The sequence below is a fragment of the Sceloporus undulatus genome, chromosome 3, assembly GCF_019175285.1.
Source record: "Sceloporus undulatus isolate JIND9_A2432 ecotype Alabama chromosome 3, SceUnd_v1.1, whole genome shotgun sequence".
Classification (NCBI taxonomy): Eukaryota; Metazoa; Chordata; class Lepidosauria; order Squamata; family Phrynosomatidae; genus Sceloporus; species Sceloporus undulatus.
In genome coordinates, this window is record NC_056524.1 from 7,059,551 (window position 1) to 7,080,312 (window position 20,762).

General features: G+C 43.4%; 1 protein-coding gene across 1 annotated transcript in view; it reads left to right on the forward strand.

The window, feature by feature from the left end:
- Positions 1-7,705: 7,705 nt before the first annotated feature.
- The window catches only part of TSKU (tsukushi, small leucine rich proteoglycan), a 28,952-nt gene continuing 15,895 nt past the window's right edge, over positions 7,706-20,762 (forward strand). Inside the window, exon 1 of the mRNA XM_042459563.1 lies at positions 7,706-8,140. The gene's annotated coding sequence lies outside the window, so the exon portion shown is untranslated. The remainder of the gene's footprint in view (positions 8,141-20,762) is intronic.

A 20,762-nucleotide genomic window follows, 5' to 3' on the forward strand; every position in this document is an offset into this window, starting at 1 on the left:
CAAGCTACAAACCACAAACTGATGGGTTCAAATTGCAAGAAAAGAGATTCCACCTAAACATTAGAAAGAACATTTTCCCTCTAAGAGTTGTGCAGCAGTGGAATAGTTTACCTTGGAGGGTGCTGGGCTCTCCTTCATGGTGATCTTTAAATAGAGATCTGTTGGGTATCTTCCAGGAGTGTTTTGGGGGCTAAACAGATTGTCCTTTTCAGCGCTGGATCAGGGCTGTGGCAGCTACATGATGGGGCCCCGATCTGGCATTTCTGCAGCACAAAAAGGAGCACATTCTGGCACTCCTTTTGGCACTGTGTCATCTGGATGCAGCGCCAAAGCAGCTCCATGACACTGCCTGCCATGCAGTTGGGTGCACAGTGTGACGGGAGCATCAGAGCAGCATTGGAATGTGCGTCATGTGGATGCCATGCCCCCACTCTGCCCTCAGGCCAATGTTTATCACCGGTTTGTTGTGGGTGTTAGATGTGTATTCCTGCATGGCATGGGGTTAGACTAGCCTAGATTTTGTTATTTGATTGTGTGGTGTAATGGTTTGAGTACTGGTCTGAGACTCTGGAGACCAGGATTCAGTTCCCAGCTCAGCCGTGAAACTCAATGGGTGACCTTGGGCAAGTCACATGCTCTCAGCCTCAGGGGAAGGCAATGGCAAAACTTCCTCTAAAGAAATCTTGCCAAGAAAACCCCATGATATGGGCTTATGGTTGCCCTAAGTTGCAAATGACTTGAAGACACACCACAACAACAGTAAAAATCAAGGTACTGGCACACCGCTGTTAGCAAAGCCAGGCATGTCAGTAGGGTGAGTGGGGGGTTTAGGGCATACCAGGTGACACTTCAGAGGGGAATCAACACCTGGTAGGATGGTCATTCATCATCCATAGACTGAAGCTGCACTGTTCCATGCACTAGATTCCTAGGTTGAAAACCAGATCACACTTCCATCTAATACTCCCCCCATTGCAAAGCCAAGATCCATGGCATCTTCTGGTCTGCAATGCAGACCTCATTTTAAAAGCAGCTGAAAATGTGGAATGACAGAATTATCTGAGACTGTCCCCAGCAAATCGGGACAGTTGGAGGGTATGTAACAAGCAGGATATTTATGGGATGGTTTGGACTTCAGTACAGACATTTTGAGCTTCATTAAAAAAAACTGTTGTATGATATTCTGCAGCATGTTTTGTCTAGGAGGTCAGCTTGTACTATCATAATCATCTGTCAGCTAAATCTATGACATAGGTTTGACATTATGACTCTACCTTCTAGGCCATAAATTTGAGATCCATTGCCAACGTTGCACAACTGAACATGCACCCAAAGTGCAACTTGAAAGCCCAACCAAAGGCACATGTGCATGCATGTCTGTTGACATGCATAATGGCACTGGATATTCAACATATCTTAGATTACTGATATTCCTTCCTTCTATCTTCACTCCTCCTTCTATTGAGTTCAGACCTGCTCTTCGTATGATATTTTCTGCATACAAATGGAACAGACAGGGTGAGAGGATGCAGACTTGTCTGGCCCCTTTGCCAATTGGGAACCATTCTGTTTCTCCATGTTTTGTTCTAATAGTAGCCTCTTGTCCTAAGTACAAATTTCTCATCAGGACTATCACAGGTAGTGTTACTCACATGTCTTTAAGAGTATTCAATAGCTTTTCATGATCTTTGCCAGGGGAACTTACAGCCCTCCAGGTTCTGATGAACTACCATCATGCCTCACCGTCAGCCAAGCTGAAGGAACTTTTAGCCAGTAAATGAGCTTGGCTGGTGGTGAGGCATAATGGGAATAGTAGTTCATCAGAACCTGGAGGGCCGTAGGTTCCCCACCATTGATCTATACAGTCAAAGGCTTTGCTATAGCTATAAAGCACATGCTGTTTTTCTTGTGGAATTCCTTGGTTCGCTCCATTAACCATTGTATGTTCGTAATATGATCCCTAGTGCCTCTTGCTTTCCTGAACCCCACTTGGACCTCTGGCAAGTGTCTCTCCATGTATGCTTGGAGTCTATGTTGCAGAGTTTTGAGCATAAGTTTGCTTGCATGGGAAATTAATAAAGCTGTACTGCAACATAATCCATCACCCCGACTTCTAAATGACAGGCAAAATGCCTAAGCAACCCCTGATAGAAGCTGAATTTTGAAGTTCTTTATCTTGATGTTTTGCTCCACATGGAATTCAACAAGGTAAAGAGGAGATTAAGATGATGCTGTTATAAGGGAAGGAAAAAAGAAAAAGCAAGAGATGGAATTTGGGGTGAGGTGAATTAGAAATGGGTTTTTTAAATGTGCACACAGCTGTTTCCTACTTTCTCAGGTTCAACACCAAAGGCATCTTTGGTTACATTCTGGCGAAGGTCCATGTACAGGCTTTTAACTTAAACGTAAATGACACATTAATATAAACATAATACAGGTTGAGTCCCACTTATCCAAAATGCTTGGGAGCAGAGATGTTTGGGATTTCAGATTTTTTTTTGAAGGGTGGATTCTGGAATATCAGTATTTGCATATACGTACATAATGAGAAATCTTGGAGATGGGACCCAAGTCTAAACACAAAATTCATTTATGTTCTATACACATTATAGCCTGAAGGTGATTTGATACAATATTTTAAATAATTTTGTGCAGGAAACAGAGTTTGTGCACATTGAACCATCCAAAAGCAAAGGTGTCACCATCTCAGCCAACAGTAAAACAAAAAAAGTGGAGATATTTTGGGTTTTGGAACTCTAGATAAGGAAGACTCAAGCTGTAGTTACATTTCCAAAACATCTAATGTAAAATTGAATTACATTTTTCTGGCTCATTAAAGATTAACTAAACACACCAACCCTTTCTGACCAATTTTCTAGCACATTAATATAAAAATAATATTGGTTGAGTCTCCCTTACTGAAAGTGCTTGAGACCAGAAGTGTTTTGGATTTCAGATTTGGGGGAGGTGAGGGGAGATTTTGGCATACCTATATTTGCATTTTAAGGGGGGAAACATGTGAAAACTTTGATTCAGTGCATTATTTCCTCCATGCTGGAAAAATCAGAATACTGAAAGAACTTCAAGGCTGTCATAAGTAACAGCCAAAAAGAGCTAGCCACAAGCCTTTGGTTATAATCAATAACACCAAGGATGAGTTTCTACTAAGGTTTGTTTGCTTAAAGAGTTTATAAACTGTACCGTCGGTGGATCTCATGGCATTCCACCTAACTCTGTCATGCAGTGTTTTTTGCAAAACAACAGAATATATTCAACAAGAGGACAATAAAATTAAGAGGTAGGAGTATTCAACCGGATGAAAACACAATAATTGAAAATGCCAGGGCAAGTAAATAGGTTTCAACTGAGGACCAAGAGACAAACCATTGTGTTGACGCCAGCTTTCCTCCCAAGAGAGACCATTCCATTAAGAGGAACCTCAATGTCTGGTGGAAATAGGGTGAAAATGTGGTCATTTCACAGCAGGGTCACTGCTCTCAAATTATGTACATCCAGATGCTCCCACGTGTGTTTTACATCAGTGGTTGTGTTGTTGTTCTGTGCCATCAAGTTGACTCTGGCTTCTACCACACTGCAGAATTAATGCAGTTTGACACCTCTTTAACTATCATAGCTCCATCCTACAAAATCCTAGAATTTGCAGTATCTTGTGGCACCAGAGCTCTCTACCAGAGAAGGCTAAATTTCTCACAACACTACAAACACAACAACAACAATAACAAAAACAACAACAGGTCTCACATTGGGAGATAGGTTGGGTATGAATTAAACTGTTATTGTCATGTGCCTTCAAAGTTGTGTCTGATTTATGGCGACTCTAAGTGCGGTGCAGGGGGTGGCACCATGAGTTACCGCACTGGGTGACGCCAGCTCTAATGATGCCATTGTGTTCGTTTCATAGGGAAAATATTCAGGAAAATACATATTTGCTAATCTTTGCGAAGTAATGCAACAGAAGAGCATTGTGAGTGTTTTGGTTTGGTTTTTTCCAGGGAGGGGGGATCTATCAGAAATTCATGGGCCCCTGCTTGACTCTTGGATATATTGGCTGAACTAGGCTAACCATATTTCCTTGAGACAAAAATGGGACTTTGGGACGGCAAAAATGGGATGGAGTTATGTAATATTGTGTATTCACGAAAAGGTACGGCGATAACAAAAGTTTTATTACACGAACATATTGAGCTAAGAGTTATTCTTCAGTGAGAGAACTCATACAAAAATGTAGGGAGATGAAGAGGCATGCTGGATTTTGCCATGATTGTATCATGATTACTTCTCCAATGAAGTAATCTTTTGCAGCAAATTTCGGTCTTTCCTCACTTTATCAGCAAACGTCTCACACTCTGTGACACAATTTTGTTTTTGTAGTTACAAACACTTCGCTTTTTCCAGACTCTAAATTGTCTACGAGAATTTTTAATGTCAATGGCTGCTTTGGTAGCTGAAATCTTATCTTTTCCAATGGAACTAATGTATGTTTGCAACGTCAAAGCTTGATCTCTTGCAAATGACCACCACCATTTCAAACAGGGATCTTCAAACCATTTTGGGAACATAGCACGGTATTTTTCTTGAAAATAGGACAGAATTGGCATTTATATTAAAATGACAGGACGCTCTGGAAATATGGGGGGGGGGGGGGAGAATGAGACTGTCCCATTTAAAACGGCACATACAGTCAGGGTAAGCTGAACCAAACTGCTATAGATCCTTGCCATGAACCTCACTATGCCCATCCCTGTGTTGTTATGGGTGGCTGAATCTGGCTTTTTGAATTACATCCAGCTTCCCAGTGAGAGGAGAAAGCACGTAAACTTCACCCTGGGTGTGCCTCAGATTGTGAAATGTCTGAGCAAAAGTCGTTTGGGTGGGTTGAACCACGATAGTCTGGGCTGACTAATGCAATTTTGGCTCACGTCATTTTCTTAGCTGAGCAGCAAGCCACAGCAATACAATGCAGACGCCTTCGCAACAGTGGCAACGGAAAAGTAATATTTTCTGGGGCCGACGTTACCAAATGATACCCTAGGAAAGTGGAGATGGGGAACCTGCCGAGTTTTTGACAAACCAGCACTTAGCGTAACCACTTGGAATGGCAATTGCAACTGCTATTGCCAACTTTGTAGGTTTCCAGTAGGAAGAGTGCTGACTGGCATTCATAGAATCATAGGATCATAGAATCATAGAGTTGGAAGAGACCCCAAGGGCCATCCAGTCCAAGCCCATTCTGCCATGCAAGAACACAGAATCAAAGCATCCCATCCAGCCTCTGTTTAAAGACCTCCAAAGAAGAAGATTCCACATATCTCCAATGGAGTCTGTTGCACTATCGAATAGCTCTTACTGTCAGGAAGTTCCTCCTAATGTTGAGGTAGAGAAAAATGTAGGACATTGTCAAATAAAAGCTGAAAACACTCATAGAGATGTAAATTCATCCCATATGGTTTATTTACAGGGATATTACATATCATAACATATTATACATACTGTGCTTTATTACATACGGCTATGTATTTTTCTGATGGACTCATCTTCTTTAAAATGCCTTGTTGTCTTGCAAGGCACTTCTAGAACTCTGAGCAAGACAAATACTTAAAAAGCCACCTCGATCTTATTGGAGAGGCAGGGTAGATATAATAATAATAATAATAATAATAATAATAATAATAATAATAATAATTATTATTATTATTATTATTATTATTATTATTGTACTAGCAACACTTGACTCAATCTACATTTAAATTATTCTTTTCATTTGACCATCGTGTTGAAATTAAGGAAAAAACCCTTCCAGCATTTGCATTGGGTCCTCAAGCAGCCCATTGCCTAACACATTTGCTATTCTTTTCCCCTCTGAGAAACAAAGATGCCCTGAGCTCTGGGTGCAAGTTTTCTCTGCTGCTGCTCCTAGGGGAAAAAACTTGAGGAGGATCGATCCCATCCTATTTGCAGCAAGGACAGGCTGCCAAGGAGACAGCACATTTCGAAGGGAATCAGCAAATGTGGTGCTACTCAATGGACCTCTGAGTCCTGTTCCAGCTGGAGAACATTTTGGACTTCCTCCTGGATAGACGTTTGAATGGTAGGACATGTCCTGGAAAAGGAGGATGCCTGGTCACCCTGGTTGGAAATTACTTGAAGGCACACAACAACGAGTGCAAATGAACACTCCCTAGAAGCCAAGATGACAAAACAGAGATTCGTGGATCTTTGGTTCTTTGGCCACATCTGTAGAAGACATCAGGAGAAGGCAGTGCTTGGAAAGGTAGAAGGTAAGAAAAGAGATGGATTGATTTAGTCATGGAAGCCACCACCTTGATTCTGCAAGATCTGAGCAAGGCTGATGACTGATCGATCGATCAATCATCAGCCCTGCTCAAGTTTTTCAGAATCAAGGTGGCAGCTTCCGTGATTGACTCAATCCACTTTCCCAGTTGGTCTTCAGCTTACATCCAGCAGCTGCAAAGTGAATTCAAAGTAAACATATCCAGGGGTAGCTGTGTTCACCATATAACAAAGTACAGTATCATCCAAAATCAACGTGACAGTGATATTTTTATTGGGGCAACCAAAATGCACAATATATATGTTGCAAGCTTTTGGGGCTCCACCAGCTTCTGCATCAGGCAAAGGTATTAAGAACCTTGCATTGTTGTTGTTGTGTGCCTTCAAGTCATTTCCAACTTATGGTGACTCTGTCCTGGGGTCTTCTTGGACAGATTTGGCTCAGAGGATGTTTGCAATGGGCTTTTCACTGAGGCTGAGAGAGTGTGACTTCCTATTACTGTTGCTAGGTGCCTTCAAGTCATTATTGTTGGGTGCACTGAAGTCATGTCCAACTTATGGTGACTCTATCCTGGAGTTTTCTTAGCCATCTATACACTACACACTAGAGGAGGCTTGCCCTTAGGCTGAGAGAGTGTGACATTCTGGGTGCCTTCTAGTCATGTCCAACTTATGGCAACTCTATTCTGGGGTTTCCTTGGCCAGATTTGGCTCTGAAGAGGTTTGCAATGGGCTTTTCCATGAGGCTGAGAGAGTGTAACCCTAAGGCTAAACTATCCTGGGATTTTCTTGACCAGATTTGGTTGGAGGAGGCTTACCATTGCCTTCCCCGAGGCTGAGAGAGTGCGCCTTCCAAGTCATTTCCAACTTATGGTGACTCTATCCTGGTGTCTTCCTGACCAGATTTGGCTCAGGAGAGGTTTGCCATGGGCTTTTCTGAGGCCGAGAGAGTGTGACTTCCTGTTTCTGTTGCTGGGTGCCTTTGAGTCATTATTGTTGGGAGCCTTCAAGTCATGCCCAACTTATGGTGTCTCTTTTCTGGGATTGTCTTGGCCAGATGTGGCTCAGAGGAGGCTTGCCCTGGGCTTTCCCCTGAAGCTGAGAGAGTGTGACTTGCCCAAGGTCACCCAGTGGGTTTCCACAGCTGGGGATGGAGATGGGATCCTGGTCTCCAAGAGTCGTAGTCCAACACTCAAACCACTAGTATTCCACCTTGGCTTTTCTCTCCTTTTCTTTCCCCCAAAAAATTAAGAATCAAGAAGTAGAAGAAAAGGCATTTTTGGTGGCCTCGCCTCCGATTGGGGATCGCACTTTGCAGACGTTCCCTTAGGTAGAAGAAAGGGGGGCAGCTGGGTTTTGGAGAGGCTGGTCCACACTCACACAGACACACACACACATCTACACACTACACACACACACACACACACAAAGCCCTTCCTTGCCAAAGGAGGAGGAGATGGAGGGAAGCAGGGGATTCGTAGTAGAGCATTGAAGAAGAGAAGGAAGGAAGGGAAGAAGGAAAGAAAGAAGGAAGGAAGGAGGAGGCTGGGTGCTTTGCAACAACCTACAAGGAAGGGATCCTTGGGATCTGAAATCCAGGAGAGGGATCCTTCTTGGGATCTAGCAGGGAACAAATCCCCTCTCTCTGCTGCTGGACTTGGGAAAGAAAAAAGGAGCAGAAGAAGAAGAGAAGGAGAAAGCCAAGTATCCTTTGCAACCTTGGAAAGGGAGATCCCTTTGCAAAGAAAGGATCCACTTGATCACTGGGATCCTCTCCTTTCCAAGCCAGAGAAAGGAGACAGAGATCTGGGGGAATCCTAAAAGCAAGGTAAGTGGGAGGGTTTTTGTTGTGTGTCTTTGGAGGGAACCAACTTTCTCAGGGTCCTCCATTTCCCGGACGGGTCCTCCATTTTCAGCCTTCTGCCCGGGAGGTGTGCCACAAGGTTCTCCATTTGGAGCAAGGCTAAGGAGCATGGATTTCTAATAATAATACGATTCGTTTTTATTTATATTCTATTTCTTGAGTGCTGTTAGTGTTGTGGTACGTCCTACATTTTCCATGAGTATCCTCCATCTTGCCTTTGGAGCAGGACTAAGAAGCAGGGGTTCATTATAGTCATAGGTGTGTTTTGCAATTTTTTGCATGTCCTACATTTTCCTTTACTGTCCTCCATTTTGCACTGGGAGAAAGACTTAAGACGCAGAGATTTATTATAGTCATAGGAGTGTTTTACAGTTTTGGCATGTCCTACATTTTCCTTGAGTGTCCTACATTTTGCCTTGCAGCAGGACGAAAAAGCAGGGAGTTATATTGATCGGAGTGTCATCATCCCCCTAGTTTTCCAGTGGTCCTCCTGCCCTACATTTTGCCTTGAAAGTCCTCCATTTTGCGGTGGCGTGTCCTCCTTTGCAGTTAGGACAGTCTGGTCACTCTGAACTTTCCCCATTCCCTTGCTGAGATTCACACACACACACACACTTGAGTTTGGTGGAGAAGTATTGTGTGAATGCAAAGGTGGGTCAGGGTCAGGGTTTGGGTCAGACTTCATTCCTCCTTTCTCTTTCCTCCCCCAATACAACTTTGGAGGACAACCTTGGGTTGTTCTTTTTTAATGCATCCAGGGTGTCTTCCCTTGTGTTTTGAATGGTTTTTAATATTTTCAACTTAGTCTTTTAAAGGATGGCTATATCTATCTATCTATCTATCTATTTATTTATTTGGTGACTTGTTATGTTGATGTAGCATTTAAGTTGTGGTTTGGGTGGTGAAGCATCCCAGTTGTGAGCCACCTTGGGTCCCATTGGAGAGAAAGGCAGCATAGAAACGAAACGAAACAAATGCAGTATATTCTGCATCCACATTGCAGGAATAATCTGGTTTGACACCGCTTTAAGAGCCATGGCTTCATGTTGTGGGATCCTGGGATCTGGAGTTTGTTGTGGCACCAGAGCTCTCTGACAGAGAAGGCTCAACAGCTTGAGCCATGCCAGTTAAAGTGGTGTCAAACTGGATTATTTCTGCAGTGCAGATGCAGCCACATGCACACATTCCAGCTTGAAAGTCACACACATAGCTAGGCATTCACACACAAAGATGAGCTTTGCCAAAGTTAGCTGGGAGCTTAGACCTTCCCATCCAGGAACAGTCCAGGCCTCTCTTATTTTTATAACCAAGGCTGCATCCGCACTGCAGAATTAATTAAGTTTGATACCACTTTTAACTGCAATGGCTCCATGCTGTGGAATCCTGGGATTTGTAGTTTGCTGTGGCACCAGTGCTCTCTGACAGAGGTGGCGAAAAAGCTCACAGCACCACAAATACCAGGTTCCCAGAGCATTTCTAAATATTTCACAAAACTACAAATCCCAGAATTCGAGAGCATTGAGCCACGGCAATTAAAGTGGTGTTAAACTGGACTATTGCTGCAGTGTGGACACAGCCCGAAAGAAAGACCAAACAAATCCCCAATCCCATCTCCAGGACAGAGCATGAAATGTCTGGAAGAACCTATCCACCCATTCAGACATTTGGGTGACATGTGTTTACACTATCATGCGTTCTGATCATCCCTTCCTTCCTTCCTTCCTTCCTTCCTTCCTTCCTTCCTTCCTTTGGTGCTAAACATCTGCCTTCCAGCCCTCTGCCTAAACCCAGTTTTTAGACCCAACTCGAGCAAACCCTTTCAAGTCAGTGTGAATTTGGAAGGTTGACATGTGTATAGAGATTTCAGAAGAGGCAACCACTTGGGTTGGTTTCAAGAATTAAAAAACCAGAAGCGCAAAGGAGTCCTGTGGCAGTTGACTGAAGCTATAATGAGCTACAGCCCATTGCTGTATCCTTTTAAACTTATTCTTCTTCTTATTATTATTAGTACAGTCATCCCCCCTTATTCACGGGTTTCTTATCCATGGATTATATTTAATGGGACTTGAGCATCCACAGATTTTGTTATCCACAGGGGATCATGGAACCAAACCCCAGCGGATAACAAGGCCCCACTGTATTGTTATTTTTATTTGTAACCTACTTTTTCCCTCCAATTCAAAACAGCTTACAATCTAAAAACACACTACAATTAAAAACCTCCAAAAGTGACAATTAAAAATGGATTTAAACTATTAAATGGGAAATGACTCTGGAGGCCAGGGTTCGAATCCTGGCTCATCCATGGAAACCTAGTGTAGGACCTTGGGCAAGTCACACTCTCTCAGCCTCAGGGGAAGGCAATGGCAAATCCCCTCTGAAGAAACTTGCCAAGAAAACCCCATGATAGGATCTCATCATAAGTCAGAAATAACTTCAAGGCAAACAACAACAGTTCCATTGCTTGAATAAGTCTACTCTAGTTGGAACTAACAGATGGATCTAGGCCTTGGATGTTTTTAGTGTTAGCCACTTTGATCTTCTGGAGAAGCTGGATATAAGTTGTTGTTGTAGTTGTTGTTGTTGTTGTTACATACTAGTAACCAGGGTTGCAGCTACAAGGGATGTGTGCAAATAAGTTCTTTGTTCCCCAAATAATACTTTTTGTTGCTATATGCCTTCAAGTCGTTTCCGACTATGGCAGCCCTAAGGCAAATCTATCATGGGGTTTTCTTGGCACCAGTGGGTTTCCATGGCTTAGCCAGGATTCGAACTCTGGTCTCCAGAGTCATAGTCCAACACTCCAAAACCACTATGCCATGCTGGCTTTCAAAAACTTACCCAAATGAAATTCTCTTCCAGTTCTCAGATTTCTAACTTCGCCTAGAGTGAGATATTTGAAAATCGACAAAAAAAAAAGAGACTCATCAGGAAAGTCTGGTATTTGTGAAGCTTGTTTAACATTAATGCAAAAACTTATTAAACCCATAAATTGCACATGTTTCCTACAATAATACAATTTCAACACCCAGTGAAATAATGGAAACGATGCAAACCATCTAGAAAACGATCATACAGTAAAAATACTGAAAAGCAGCCATAATGTATGGGACCCCATCTCCAAAACTTGAAAAACCACCAATCAGAAATGGATATGGCAACATCCACAATTCAAATATAAACCCCTTTAAAGAAGATATAAGGTTCATGTTGTTCATGCTGTGAGTTTTGCAGAACCTGAAGTCCGAAGATCCTATGGCTTGAAAGAATCTTGGAAATAAATAGAACCTTAGGTGCTACAAACTGTACAGTATTTCCAAATGTTCAGCCGAAGTTTTAAATTAGGGGAAAACAAGAAATTTGGGAGCGGAAGGATAATTTGCTTTAGAGAAGCATAATTCTTATCTGAAGCCGTAGATCCACTCTTTCAACCCAACAGGAGGAGAAAGACACAAGAGTCTGATCTGGGACTGTATTGTTCAGTCACCCATTTTTGCAAAGAAATGTGCTGTACCTCTGATGATCCAAGCTTTGAAACTTAAAAAGTTGGTTTCCCAAGAGACTACCATCAAGCTCACAGATCAAAAGATTAACTGCACACAAGTCTGTGCAATGCAGGATGTGTTTTTGCTGGAATAAAAGACTTCCATTATTTGCAGAGTTTGGGGTTAGGAAAGAGTGCTTTCTTAGTTAATATCTGACCCGCAAGGAGCTAGGGAAAAAACTCTCTAGCGCATCTAAGCTGCGTTAAAAAGACCTTCAAATGTTAGATTTTGTTCCTGTTCTTTCCCAATTTTATTTTGGAGATTGAGACATCCTGGAATATTTCCCCCCAGTATCATTAGAGGGTTTTTTTAAATACCAATTCCCCATTTCAGTTTATTTCAACCCAGTATAAAATCAGTGTAGTGTAGTGGTTTGAGTGTTGGACTCTGGAGACCAGGGTTCAAACCCTGCTGAGCCATGCAGCCCGCTGGGTGACCTTGGACCAGTCACACTCTCTCAGCCTCAGGGGATGGTAAAGGTAACTCCCACCTCTGAAGAAACATGCCAAGAAAACCCCATGAAAGGTTTGCCTTCGGGTCTCCAGAAGTTGGAAACATCTTGAAGGCACTTCAAAAAACCCCAGTGATAGAGTTGCCAAAAGTTGGGAATGACTTGAAGGCACGTAACAAGAAGAAGCAACAAATAAGCCACCGACCTAAGATGCAGTGATGGCTTCCAATATGGATGCTTTTAAAGGGGGATCAGATAAGTTGATGGAGGGTAAGGCTATGGATGACTATTACTTTATATCTCCATGGGCAATATGGCACTGAATATCCACTTCTGGAAAGCAGAAGTAGGATGATGCCATTGCAGTTTCCATTGGCAAGTGATTAGTCACTGAGTGGCACAGTGAGTGTTGAACTATGACCCTAGAGACCAGGGTGCGGATCCCTGCTGAGCCATGAAGCCCCCTTGGGAAGGTCACACTCTCTCAACTTCAGAATAGCAATAGCAACCCCCCCCCCCTAGAGAAACTTGCCAAGAAAAGCCCATGATAAGTTCTCCTTGGGGTCTCCATAAGTCGGGAATGACTTGAAGGCACACAACAACATCCCCTCCAGCTGTTCCAATTTGGCAAGGAAAGTCTCAATTAATCCATTGTCATCCCATTTTTTCAGATGCTTCCTAAATGCCCCCGTTTCTCTCTCCTCCTCCCACTTCCTCAGCTTACTTCACTTTCAGCAAACTGTGTTCAAAGTGCAAAAATAGTATGCTCTCAACTAATTCAATGAGGGGACTGGTGAAATTTGGCACTTCCCAGGAGGCTCAGGCAAAAGCATGCTGCTGCAGCCTCTCCTGGCTAGCTCTTCATAGTTAATAACTTTGGCCACCTTGAATGAAAAAATTATGCTGCATGGCTACATTTGCCCTGGTTTTTACCTGTGAAATGTCAGAGGTTATGCTTCGGTTTTAAGCAGCATGTTTTTTTCTTACATATTTAATTTAAGTAACAGTCGAACAGAACTAGCAGGCTGGCCAATAACTTTTTACATGATGTTTTGGGGCTTCTTTCTTTTTTTAAATTTTGCCAGGCTGTTTTGGCATAGTGGTTTGGGTGTTGGACTACAACTCTGGAGACCATGGTTCGATTCCCCACTTGGCCATGAAACCCACTGGGTCCCCTTGGGCAAGTCACACTCTCTCAGCCTCAGGGAAAGGGAAAATATATATATTTGCTCTCCTCTTCCCAAATTATATTAACAGCTATGTAGCAGGTAGATGGCAATTCATGGTCTCGGTTTCTTCTTCACGGTTCTTTTCATGGGAATGAGTGTTTCATATCTGACTAGCACTAGAAAGGATTAGAGAAGACACAATAATTGTCTTTGTTCTACTAATATGGATGGTTTGTCCTGTTTTTATTGGATTTTTTGCCTGTTCCTCATAAACAAGCAAAATCAAAGGGGGATTCAGGATCTTGTAATATCGCTTTGAACAAAAAAAATAAAATGGAAAACAAATGCAATTTGTAATAATTTTCTGAGTAAACTATACTTTTGAGGATATCAGCCATGATCATTTGAGGTCAAACCAAGTTATACATCATGCAATTTACTTTCCTGGTACTAAAATGACTTTCAACCTCTAAAGGGTACTAATATTGCATTTTTTTATTTTTTGCAAAATTTCCATGGCTTCAGTAGTCCCAGAAAAGTTGCACCTCTGGTCCAAAACACACAGCGGAAATAATCAAGTTTGAGACTGGTTTAACTGCCCCGGCTCAGTGTTAGGGAATTCCAGGAACTGTAGTTTTGTGAGACATTTAGCCTCTGTCAGAGAGCTCTGGTGCCTCAATAAACTACAGTTCCCAGGGTTCCCTACCACTGAGCCAGGGCAATTAAAGCGGTCTCAATCTGGATTATTTCTGCAGTGTGTTTTGGACCACTGTTCCAGATGTTTGGATCTGCAACTCCCAGAATCCTTCACCACTGGCCATGCTGGAGAACCACTGTTGCTCATCATCCCTACCTTAGGCTGCATCCACACTGGAGAAATGACCTGGTTTGGCACCACTTTAACTGCCCTGGCTCAAGGCTATGGAATTCTGGGAGTTGGAGTTTGTTGTGAGGTGTGGATGCAGCCTTAGAAAAGCTCTTTGTCCCCCAGGTAGTTTGGACTCTGGTGAGTTTATCACACTGGGGCTAATTTCGGCATTAAAGAGAGATTAAAGCGCATTTAAAGCATCCTGCAAATAATGCAAAAATGGCGAGTAATTGCACGAATGATTATCACACACAATTGTGTAAATAAAGTGATCTCAGAAATGCATTGTCGCTGAAATCCCGAAAGTAAAAAGATGCATGTCAGTGCTTCTCTGAGACTGCTTTAATGGTGAGTTTTGTGTGATGTCGTGTGGAATCTTTTCGTGTAATTGTGCAATTTTCCCAGGATATTCACAGGATAAACTCCCAGTCTCCTTTGTCTGATAAACTCCCAGAATCCCTGACCATTGACTATGCCAGCTGAGCGTTCTGGGAGTTGAAGTCAAAAACATCTGGAGGGACAAAGGTGGAAGACCCTTTTCACCTGCTAATGGAGAAATGAAGGGAAGGCTGGGAAAGTATGAACCAGTTCACCTGCAGGACTCCCTGCTTGGGTTCTCCATTGAGGATAATTTCCATGAAAAATACAAGGTTTGCCTGTACACTAAGCATGCAAAGTGTGCACGCATGCAAAGCATTCCCTCCTGCAGATAGCATTAATTTATTCTTTTCTCTTTTTCACCACCAGCTTCCTTCTCCCCGCCTGTTTAGGGACTGTGATTCTGCCTGTCTGTATCTGTGTAGTTGTGTGATAGAAATTGCCACAGCGGCAAGTAATATGAGCAGCAAATGGCACACTAGTGCCCAGTCTTCACTTTGAAAGGGTTGCCACTATTCTGTTTTCATTCCTCCATATCAACACATCCTTATTTTCATCTTTCTTTCTTTCTTTCTTTCTTTCTTTCTCTTTCTGTCTCTCCTCCTCTTTCTAATCCTTCCTTCGCAAACAGACAAAGATCTCCCGGAAAAGGTTATGAGAGGAGGCCACTTTTGGGAACTTTCTTCTCACCAGGTCCCTCATCCTCGCCAAAGGATTAAAGAGACTCCGGAAAAAATGGAGGGGGAAATTCCCTGTTGCAAAAGAAAAATTGCAGCTTGCAGGAGGTGAAAAGGTTACCCTTCCGAAATAAGCCCAGGCACGTCCATTGCCTGGCTTGGATTAAAGCTGTGGGGAAGAAAAGAGCCTCAAACGCCATGTTTAGTTGAGCTCTCCAGCTCATTTGGGTGTTATGTTTTCGGACTGCAGCTCCCAGAATCCCCTGGTAGCCATCCAGGCTGGAGGATTCTGGGACTTGTTTGTTGTTAACTGCCCTCAAGTTGGCTTCGGCTTATGGCAATCCTATGCATGAGAGATCTCTAAGTCACTCCAAGTCAATCTACCTGCTCAGGTCTTGCAAAGTCAGGTTTCCTTGATGGAGTCTATCCATCTGGAATGTGGTCTTCCTCTTTTCCTACTGCCTTCTACCTTACCAATCATTATTGTCTTTTATAGCAAGTCTTGTCTTCTCATGCTTTGGCCAAAGTATGACAGCCTCAGTTTAATCATCTTGCCTTCTAGGGAGAGTTCAGGCTCATGTGAAGTCAAAGGCTTTCATGGCTGGCATCCATGTTTTTTGTGAGTTTTTCGGTCTATAGCGCCATGTTCTAGAAGCGTTTGTTTCTGATGTTTCCCCAGCATCTGTGGCTGGCATTCTGAAGATGGCATTCTGAAGATGCCAGCCACAGATCCTGGTGAAACATCAGAAACAAACACTTCCAGAACGTGGCCATATAGCCTGAAAAAACCACAAAAAATTATAGTTCAGGCTTAGTTTGCTCAATGTGTTCCTATGTGCCTTCAAGTCACCTGTTGACCTCATGAGTTTCATAGGGTCCTCTTAGACAAGGAATCCCCAGAGGAGGTTTTGTCAGGTCCTTCCTCTGAAATATAGCCTACAGCCCTAGGATTCCCTAGTGGTCTCCCATCCAAGTATTAACCAGAGCTGACCCTGCTTAGATTCCATAGCTGGACAGGATCTGGTGCCTTTATGGGATTTAGACCACATTGTGTGTTGTGTGCCTTCAAGTCATTTCTATCTTGTGAAAACACTAAGGCAAACCTATCATGGGGTTTCCTTAGCAAGATTTGTTCAGAGGAGGTTTACTGTTGCCTTTTCCAGAGGCTGAGAGAATGTGACTTGCTCAGGATCACTGTGATCCATTTATTTATCTTTGTAGAAGTCCATGCTGTCCATAGAACTTTATTCCAATACTGCATTTGATATAATTTTCTTCTTATCCACTTTCTACGCTGTCCAGCTTTCCCAACCATGCAATAAATTGGAAATGCAATGGCATGGACAATCCCAAGTTTAATATTTAATTATATGCCTTTACACTTTGGAATCTTGTCTAATTCTTTCATAGCTGGCCTTCCAAGTCCTTAGACGTCTTCTGATTTCTTGACTGTGGTCTCCTGGGACTTGTAGTCCACCCCCAAAGTAGTTTTTGCAATGCTCTGGGTTTGCAGCAATCAAGAAAGCCGATAACGTTTTTCAAGCAATGGTGCTCAATGTTTGGTTCAGCAGATGTTTTATATTTACATTCATATTATATTACCATCTTTATATCCCCACCTACATCCAGGATCTTGGAACGGCATACAATAAAAATCAGTTCTAACCGTGCAAAGCAATTTAAGCCAGTGAGGGGGATTTAAATAAAGTAAAAACACATTAAACAATCTGACAGGTTGAAACAAAATAGTTTAAAAGTACTTAAAACTGTTCAAGGCAATTTCAAACCATTGCTACAGATGACTCCAAAGTGCATGGCAAAATGCCATGTTTTTACTTGGAGGTGGGTATGACACCAGCGTTGGAGGGAATCTGGCCTCCAAGAGAAGGGAATATATTCCAGAATTAGGATAACATCTAAGAGAATGCTTAGGACTGCAACTCCCAGAATCCTTGACCATTGGCCATGCTAGCTGAGACTTCTGGGAGTTGAAGTCTAAAAATTTAGGCACCAAACGTTGTGAACAATAGCCATCTACAATAGCCGTCCCCAAATAGGCACCCTCCAGATGTGGCAGACTACCACTCTCATCATCTCAGCCAGCTGTCGGGGATGATAGGTGCTGTGATTAGGGTTGCCAGTTGAGGATCATCCCAGACCCTGAGGTTTCTGGTTTAAAATCTGAGACCTAACCCCAACCATCCTGGCCCATGGTGGGGGATGATGGGAGTAGAAATTTTTTAACGTTTGGAAAACCTCCGGCCCGTTACAAACGGGCGTAATAGTACGGACTGGGTCCGTATTAGGGTTAGAAAGGGGCGTCCTTTCCGGATGCCCCTAACCCTAATACGGACCGAATCCATACAAAATGGCAGCGCCCATTCCACACGGGGGCCGCCATCTCTACGTAGCAGACGCACTGCGTCCGCACGTTGCACAGCACATATGATGCTGTGAGTGCACCACACTCAAGGCGTCATATCCGCACCGTGGAAAGAAGCACCATTTTGGGGCTTCTTTTTGCTCCGTGAGGGAGACGCGTGGTTTGGCTGCTGCGGCTCCCTCGCGGAGCAACCGGCAGTGGCACGAGACTGCCTGTTTTGGGCGGTCTGTAATGCGCCTCAGTTAACTTCTTTATTTAGAATTGTATACTCTCTTTTTGCACAGCATCCAAAGCAAGTTAACAATAAAAGCAACCACAATAAAATGAATAACAATATGCAAAACAAATAAAAACAAGCAGGGGGAATAACTGAACTGAATGAACACAGCAACCCTAAAAAATAAAAATGAGCAGTGCTGGAACGAAGTGGCAAAAGCAGCTTATTTACGCTCGTACTGCTGAGCAGGCAGATTAATACTGTCGTTGTCCCTTAAAAGGAGATGGCATGATAGTGGTTTTATTGTTGGACTATGAGGCTGGATGACCAGGTTTCATTCCTCGGCTCAACCATGAAACCTGCTGGTGACCTTGGGTGAGTCAACCTCTCTCAGCCTCAGAGGAAAGCATGCAAACATCCTCTAAAATTTGCCAGTTTGCTTAGGTTGCATAAAATCAAAAAGTTCTTGAAAGCACACAAGACAACAATCCTTTAAAGGATTCAATGGACCCTTCACTTATTTAGAGTTTTAGGTAGGGTTGCCATAGTGCCGACCTTCCAAACTGGGAAAAATGTGGACAAATTTTTCAAATGTATGACCACATAATGTGGTCCTACATTTGAAATTGTCCTACATTTTACTGCGATAGAGCGGGGAGCAGATGCCAAGCGGCAAGGAAAGCTTCCATTAGGAGCTTTCCCGCCCCGCCTGGCCCCACCGTGTCGAGCAGGATCGGGGTTCGCCTTGTTCCTGCCCCCTTGCAGGGACCAGAAGGAGGCGGGATCCGGCGCGATGACTGGCCTCTTCCTTCTTGGCCCCGCCGGGACCAGAAAGGTAGGAAGGCCGTCGCGATCGCTTCGCGGTGTCCTCTTTGTCGTCCTCATCCTTCTTTGGCCCCATCAGGGCTACCTTTTTTTAGGAAGGAGGCGAGGAGCCCTGCCGGCATGGCGGGCTTCGCTCCTTCTTGGCCCCCGGAGCCAGGAAGGAGGGAGAGGCTGCAGGAGGCGGGAGGTTGGCGGGCTGCGCCGAAGAGGAGCCTCCTGCAGCCTCTCCGCCTCAGCTCGCTGCCTCCTTTTCCTTCCGCTCGGCCATGCACTGGGGGGGAGGAGGAGGGCAACAGGCCCAAGGTTTTTTTTTTGCCCGCACCCGCTGCACCGTCTTTTTCCCGTTTTTGTTTGGCTTGCACCCGTCCGTGACGGCAGGTGCGCCAAACCGGGAAAACCCGTTGCAACGGGTTTTGGCAACCCTAGTTAGGAGTGCAAGACTCCCGCAAAAGTGGGAAATACAGTTTGCCACCAAATTCACTATGAATCAAGCTGAAAGATTTAGAGATTCCTAGAGAGGACATATTATTCAAATCTGCAAAAGTGAATCCGCAATGTGGGGGTTGATTGTCAATGCAATAAGTCTATGTCATGCTCTCAAAAGATTCTTGAAATCAGAGAAGCAGATGAACACAGGAAAGAAGAAGTATAAAGAAAATAGTTGGAGAACAAAACTTCTAAAACAGACGGGAGTAATCCATGAACATGTCATGCCTATTCAGAAGAAAACTCAGAAGTGGAAGAGATTTGTTTGGCCCAGGATCATCCGTTTTGTTTTGGTTTTTAACCAAGTCATGGAACTCCTTCCAACTTAGAATTTTTCAGCTGAGTTTCTGTTTTCTAGTGCTTTTGTTGTTCAAACATTAAAAAACTGACAATTTTTTCATTGTAGGATAGTTGAAAGCAAGTGGCTGGATTGCCCCTATCAGGGAATCCTGCAACTGTTTTCTTTGAGATCCTTTAGTCTCTGGATTCTATTAACATGCTGGCCTGAGGCAACTTCGACTCATGACAACGCTGTGAATGAGACCTGTCTCAAACCTCCGTGGGCTCCAGTCCGCAGGCCCAGACCCTTTCCTCCGTGGTCAAGTTAAGCCACTTGTGTGTGATTCTTCCCTCTTTCTATTGCCTTCCACTTTTAACGAAGCAGTTTGCAATTTTCCGAATGATTCATTTCCCCCCATGATGTGGCCAAATTACAACGGCGCCTCAGTTTAGCCATCTTGTCTTCCAGGGATAATTCAGGATGGAGCTGTTTCGAGGACCCCATGTGTTTTGTCGTCTTCACTATCCACGGTGTTCTCAGCACTCTTCTCCAGAGAACCAGCTCAAATTGAGTTGGTTTTTCTTTCAATCGGCTTTTTCACTCTCCGTCTCTCGACTCCTAAACATGGTGCTGGGGAAAACAAGGGCTTGGACTCGCCTCACGTTAGTGTTAGAGTTATGTCTTTCGCTTTATGATCTGGCCAGGCCTGTCATCCCTGGCCTTGCGATGTTCGTAGGCTTCTTTTTAATTTCTCGATTGCGTGTCTCTTTTCTGATCAAATTACACCAAGAGGTATGGGAAGTCCTTACTACTGTATATTCTCATGTATAGGTTCTAGAAATTTAGGTCAAAAAATTGCCCAAAAAACGGAGTCCAACCCTTATCCACAGGTCAATATTAGTACTGTATTTTAACGTCGTATTTAAAAGAAGGAACAGCTCCGGGTGAAAAGCAAGAGGGTATAGTATAGAAAGCAAACTACGCCCACATCTACTCTCTCATCCTCTTCTTAAGGGTAACACAAGAGATTCTGCTGAAATTCTCTAAGTTTTGCATTGTTTTGCTTTCTTCATCTTTAGATACCTTGCTATATGTCCTTAAATTTTACCTCGACTTATCCCCCCTTTCCCGGTCATAGAAAATCCATAATTTTGGCCCAAAACGTGCCTTTTGACTTATACATGAGGTCAATTATAGTCATATATATGGTATTTTCGATTCTGTCATTATCAGGGTGTAATTCCTTGTAGCTTTCTATGGCCCTATATTTTTTTTTCTCCTGTTCAACATAAACAGACCTTGGCACT